The following is a 6,797-nucleotide window of genomic DNA, read 5'->3' as shown; positions in this document are numbered from 1 at the left end:
TATAAATATATATTTATATATATATATATATTTATATAAATTTATAACCATAGTTAAAAAGGGTGAAAGTATTTCAATATATATATATATATATATATATATATATATATATATATATATATATATATATATATTTTAAAAAAAGAGATTTACATTGCAAAAACTTTAAACTAATATAACAAAGGGAAAAGCATTAAGTTAATTCAGGAATATATATATATATATATATATATATATATATAATTTATATATATATATATATATATAATTTATATATATATATATATATATATATATATATAATTTATATATATATACATATATATATATGAGAAGCTCTTTAATCAACTCTAACTAAAAATACAATTTAGAAATACATTTTAAGAAATACAATATACTCACTAGAATAAAAAGATTCATTGATTTTTCCTCAAATAAAATATTTACATAAAACATCTTTTTTCTTTAAAATACTTAAGATCTTTCAGCATAATTAAACTCCTGTTTTGCCACAAGTAAAATATAGATAAAATTTAAATGAAATCTATTCTTTTTTTTTTTCATAAAACAAAAAAGCTTTTGCATGCAACTCAAAATAACTTTTCTTTTACTAAAAACCAGAAGTAGAAATAAAACAAGCTTTTCTTTTTCTTTCTTTAACAGCTCTAAGATATACTACCAATTTACAGGATGTTTCTTGAATAGCCACAACAATAAAACTTCAAGTCTATTTTCAATAATTACAACTTGCTTCTCTTTTCTATGAATGAGGCATACTTCTATAACAAATTTAAACAAATATCTGCAACTGAATTTAAGTATCTTCAATAATAATCTTCTGTGTCTTTTCATGGTTCCTATTCTCTTTCTCCTGACTTTCCTGCTTAATAGAAAACACAAATATGACCACGGAGTGCTCACCTCCCAGCCTAGGCTAACTGGTAGCCACCCCCGAGCTCGGAGAACCAATTCCTAGACGGGTAACAAACAGGCAAACACATAGAAAGCAATGCATACAGATATTCCAGACACATTCCCAACTTGGCTTTCACAGCACCACACTTTGGTGATGAACATTTTCAATGTGTGGTAGTGGACCAATTCCCTGAGGAGAACTGCAAGTATGAAATAAACAAGAAGCCACCTCATGGCACAATAATAATACCAAGAATCTCAACCCCTTATTCCTTATGCCCCCCAAAGGCATTCTAGCCTTATATCCCTCCTTATGACCCCCATTGCACAAACAGGCCATGCAGCAAGGGTCACACAAAGATCCCTTGTGATCGCTCTCAAAGAGAGTCTCTCACTCGAGGGTTGTCACTGCTACCACCCTCAAGATCCTCTTATCTCCCAAGAGTAAGAGATCTTGAGAAAACTCCCAAATCACAACAATTCATAAAGCAAAAATACCAAAAAGGTTTTCTAACACAAACTTTCAAGAACACAGATTTCTTACACCAACAACTTCCAGACATAAACAAGAAGAAGACATTAAAATGAATAACTGAAACCAACCTTAATCTGCCTAAAGGTATTATGTTATTTGATGAAGAGCTCCCCAATCCACGAATTCTCTTTCCTTCTACCCTTAATCAATTTTTTCTATTCCATAACATTATTTTCTTTTCAAATTTACTTCTGTCTCCAAAAATGGAGAGTGGGTGATTACCCTCCAATTCTCAAAAATCTTGCTTAAGAAGCTCACTCTCAGAGTTCTCACAGGTTTCTAAAAACCAAAAAGGAAAGAAAGCAAAAATGCAAAAAGACTCTCATTCCAAAAGGAAAAATCTTGATTAGATTTAACTTCTAATTTTCAATTTTCGCTCAACTCAAAAAAGCCAATTTTTAAAGCATTAAAAAGATCATTATAAAGTAGAAACTTGCCTAAAATTACCCCTAACCCCTAGGTATACCTTATGGGCTTTAGGAAACCCTATTAAACTACCCCTAGGTGTTCATTTAACCCATTTTAAACCCCTCTGAAGTTTATTTTCGGGTCAAACATAAGTTGACCACCCCAAATATTATATTCCCAAAGTATTTATGACAACACATTATTATATTTAAGAAGAACTATAATTAAACACTTTCCCACCAAGAGACCAATTAAAAACATTTAAATTTAAATCCACACATGTGTCAAGTGACACAAATAAAACACTTTTACAAAATAAAACATGAAATTGTCTCTTGTGGTTTTTAAACAATAAATTTAAATAACACTTAACACTCATGCAGCATATACTGTTACGAATAAAATACAACACAAACGAGGTGTTGTCTCTCCAAATAGACAAACCCTGGCTTACGAACATACATAAGTCTAGGTTTGATTCTCCGTAATTTCCATGGTCACATGGTAAATTTCCTGCGCATCTCAATTTACACATTAGTACTTCCAAATATCCATATATAATATAATTCAATAATATAACAATGCACATCATTACTTGCATACAATTTTCATTTGCACAGATTGAATACATCTTTTACCAAGCAATTTTACATAAGCAATTTCATCCCAATTCACATAAACTAACCATACATCATAGTTCTATATTCAAAGAAAGTCCTGCAAATTCAAATAATGACATCTATCATTGCAATATCATTCTATCTAACAATCATGTAGTGTTCTATCTCATAAAGCATGTAAGTAAATCATCAAATCATAGCAATGTTAACCAAATCCTGAAATCATATAAGTTCTAAGTCACAAAATGCATCAAAATAAAGTATCCATAATAGTCTAAGTATAAAATCCACTAAATGTCAGGCTGAGTCGAGGTGAGGCCTCACAGTAACTTGGGTGCCATGAATGGGTATATCCAGAATGCGCCACACATTCTCCAATGTAACTGATGCCTCAATAGTAGGTAAGTGAAAAGAACAAGTCTCAGAATGCCATCGCTCGACTAATGCAGTATTATGGCCCTATTGGTTGTAACCTCTGGCAAGTGCAATCTATGATATAAACCTAAATGTATGACAAAGGCAGTCTCCTCATCGATAAGATCATAGCGATGCTTGAGACCATCTAGCCTCATCTTCCTACCAACCAAGACAGGATGTGCCTACAAGATGAAAAAATAGGAAAATATCAGATACTATATTTGCATGACAAAAATCAACTCATAAATTTTGGAAAAATAACAAAATATCAATTGTGAATCAGATATAAAGGAAGACAGCCAATTGCGAACTATTTATGTCAAATGTGAACCATGAAATTGAAATGCGCATCATTAAAGTCAATTGCAGGTCATTGAGATCAAGTGCGAATTATTAAAAACAAGTGCGCATTATTAAACACAGTTGTGAGCCAAAACATCAAGTGTGAATTACTAAATGCAAATGCGCACAAGTATAAGCAATTGTGCATACATCGATACTCAATTGTGCATCAGTTAAAAAAATTTGCTCTAACATAAACGAGAAAATTTGGAAAAATAAGCAAAATGAGAAAAATGAGCAAAATATTCGAAATACGTACCGGGCCTCCAATGTCAACCGGTCTCTGATATGCATGCACTTGATCAGACAAGTGCAACTTCGCTATGTGGCCTGCCATCTCGCTCCAAAGTCATCGGAAAGCACAAAAATCAAGAAGAGCACAAAAAATCAAATTAATGCAAATGATCAAATTGAAAAGGGCTAATTCACTATTTATAGCCAAAATTAGGGTTTTTTACCTCTCCAACGACCGCGGTCTCATTGAACTTCAACACACTTGTAGCACAGTCAAACGAACTTGAAATCACATGAAACTTCACACAATTGCTCACTACTATGGTATCAAAAAAATGGTCTCAGTTTCATTATTTTTCGACCACTTTTTTTGAGGGGGCATATTTACACTATAAAGCATCACCGGGGCATACTTGGGCAGAAATTTTTGTTTTCTTTGAAACAACGTTGTTTTGACATTGTGTCAAAGAGGGGGAAAATGTAGACACTGAAAAAATGATTTAATTAAGATAATTATTCTTCTAAATTGACTCAATCATCTCATTCAACATTTTTAATTATTCAATTTCTATTCTTTAATTGATTAATCAATTAACCCTCTCCTAAATATTAATTATTTAATTAATTACGACTTATTCCTTAATTAAACTATCTTTATTGTTTAACTAATCACATTTCTAATGTTTAAATAATTTCATTTAAATTATTTAAATTAATTATTTTTTTCCTCCAATTCCCCAAATGAGAATTTCAGTTAATTCCATCTAAATTCATTTCTCTCAAATTCACATTTCCCCAAATTCAAATTTCAGTTAATTTCATCTAATTCCAAATCATCAAATTCACATTTCACCAAATCTGAAGTTCAGTTAATTTCATGTGCATTTCAGCATTCCAAAGTCCAAATTCAAATCCAAATTGAAAATGAAAATCAAATTCAATTTCAAAATCCTACAACACATGTTGAAATCATAACTGATTGATCAAATCAGCTGACTAATTAGTTAACTTGGTTAATTCTTTAATCACCCCTTTTCACTCCAAATCAGCTTTTTCTGACTAGTCAATCAATCTACTATCTCTCCAATCAATTCAGTCATCTCCTCAATCAATTTAGTCTACTGGTTAATCAATTGAGTTCACTCTCCAATCAATCTATTGAGTTAACAAATCAATCATGACTAGTTCATTGATCAATCAATCTCAGTTGACTATCAATCAAGACTTGAGTTCAAATCCTCACCCCTTCTGTGTTGGAAATCTATAAATACAGCATCATTTTCACAAATCAGTCTAGAATCATAGTCTTCAAAATAGTTGTCTAATCTATGTAGGAAATCAGTGCAATACCTGAGATCCAATTCAACAACAATTAAGGAGAAGAGAAATGGAAGCTTTGTCAAACTGATTGAGGGAGTCTTAATTAGATTCATTTGTTCAATTCAATTGATTTTGCATTATTCGATTGTCATTTAGGATTAATTCTAATTATATTAGAGTTTGTGATCTGCTCTTTTAATCTGATTGATTATGATGATTTTAATCCTGAGCACATAGACCAATACAATGTCAACAAAGACATAACATGGACCCAAATCAAAACGTCAAACACGCAACACCACCAAATATTTCGCCAAGATCATCCGCAACATGCAAGAACCATTGGGATGGCCAGAAGGTCGTATAACATGAAGAATACTATTGGACCAATAAAATCTTTAATAATGTGCACAACGATCAATGCAGACCAACAAAACGCATTGCACACAATCTAGAAATACCAACAAGCAACGTGAATTCCTCCACAACAACTTGAATCACAATAATCATCATCATCTGCCTTCTAGAGCTCAAGAACGCCAACTGATAAACTGAAAGATATGCTTGTGAAGTTTCAAATCATGAACCGCTCGAACTGAGGATAAATATGAATGTCCCAAACACTCTCCAAAAACTACACAACATAATGAATCAATTTCGAAGCAATACAAACCATAAATCACAACTCTATAATACATAACCAACAAAAAAACCAGTCACCAGACTGGAACACATAACTTGATCAAATCACCTTCTGGAACATTGAAACTCATGTTGAATCAACTGAAGATACTAATCTCTGAATCCTTAAATCCACATCAACATATCTACAATAAATCACCCAAACCAACTCTCTGCAACACTGAAGCACAAGAACATAGGAATATGTTGACATCAATGACAACAACACATTCCACCAACTCCAATATCCAACAATTTCCAACCCAAGAATGTGTTTTGTTGCACGAGGATCTTTCATCTCAAACTTAGCAACAATATAAGACTTTATGAAATCATACCTTTCCCTTTACCAATAAATAACATGTCATCAACATATAATACAATGTATAGAAAATCATCACCATCAAATTTATGATAAACACAATTATCTAATGTAGAACACTCAAATCTCAATCTTAACATATATGAATCAAATTTTTGGTACCACATCCTAGGACTCTATTTGGGGGCATAGAAAGTTTTCTTTAATTTACAAACCAAATTACTTTTACCTTTTACTACATAGTGCTCTAGTTGTGTCATATAAATATCCTCCAAATCACTATGAAGGAAAGTAGTTTTCACATCCATTTGCTCAACCTCTAAATTATTAGAAACATAAATAAAGTAAAAAACTAATAGATATCATTTCTACAATAGGAGAAAATATCTCACCACAATCAATATCGTCAACCTGAGAGAAGCCTTTCACAACCAACCTTGCTTAATACTTCTCAATGCCTCCATCAAAACCAATCTTTTTCTCGAACACCTACTTACAACCAATAGTTTTTTGGTCTTTAGGAAATGGTACAATATCTTATGTATCATTCTTTTTCAAAGCTATCATTTCATCATCCATAGCAATCTTCTAAGATTTTGCATCATTAATAGCTTATTCCTCTTTATAGATCTATGTTCATCCATATTAGTATGCAAAAATACATCTCCAATCATCATGTTAATACATTTTAGGTGGTTTTCTATGTCTAGTAGACCTTCGTACAAGTTGAGTTGGAGGTTCTTCCTCCTTCTAAACATTTAGAACTCGATGATCTCTCCTCAACTTGTTGCCTTTCTAGGGATCTCAATTCAACTCTTTTATTTGTAGAAGGAAAATCAATCACATCTTCCTCTTTAGTCTATTATAGCTATAATGTACTAGAAGGAAGCTTCATTTTTCTAAAAATAACACTTCTAATATGTATTAGTTTTTGTGCAATGGGGTCCCAAAGCTTGTATCCTTTCACATGATAATTATATCCAATGAAGTACATTTCACAACC

The sequence above is a fragment of the Cryptomeria japonica genome, chromosome 5 (assembly GCF_030272615.1).
Source record: "Cryptomeria japonica chromosome 5, Sugi_1.0, whole genome shotgun sequence".
Taxonomy (NCBI): domain Eukaryota; kingdom Viridiplantae; phylum Streptophyta; class Pinopsida; order Cupressales; family Cupressaceae; genus Cryptomeria; species Cryptomeria japonica.
Note: the sequence above shows the minus strand (reverse complement) of the source record.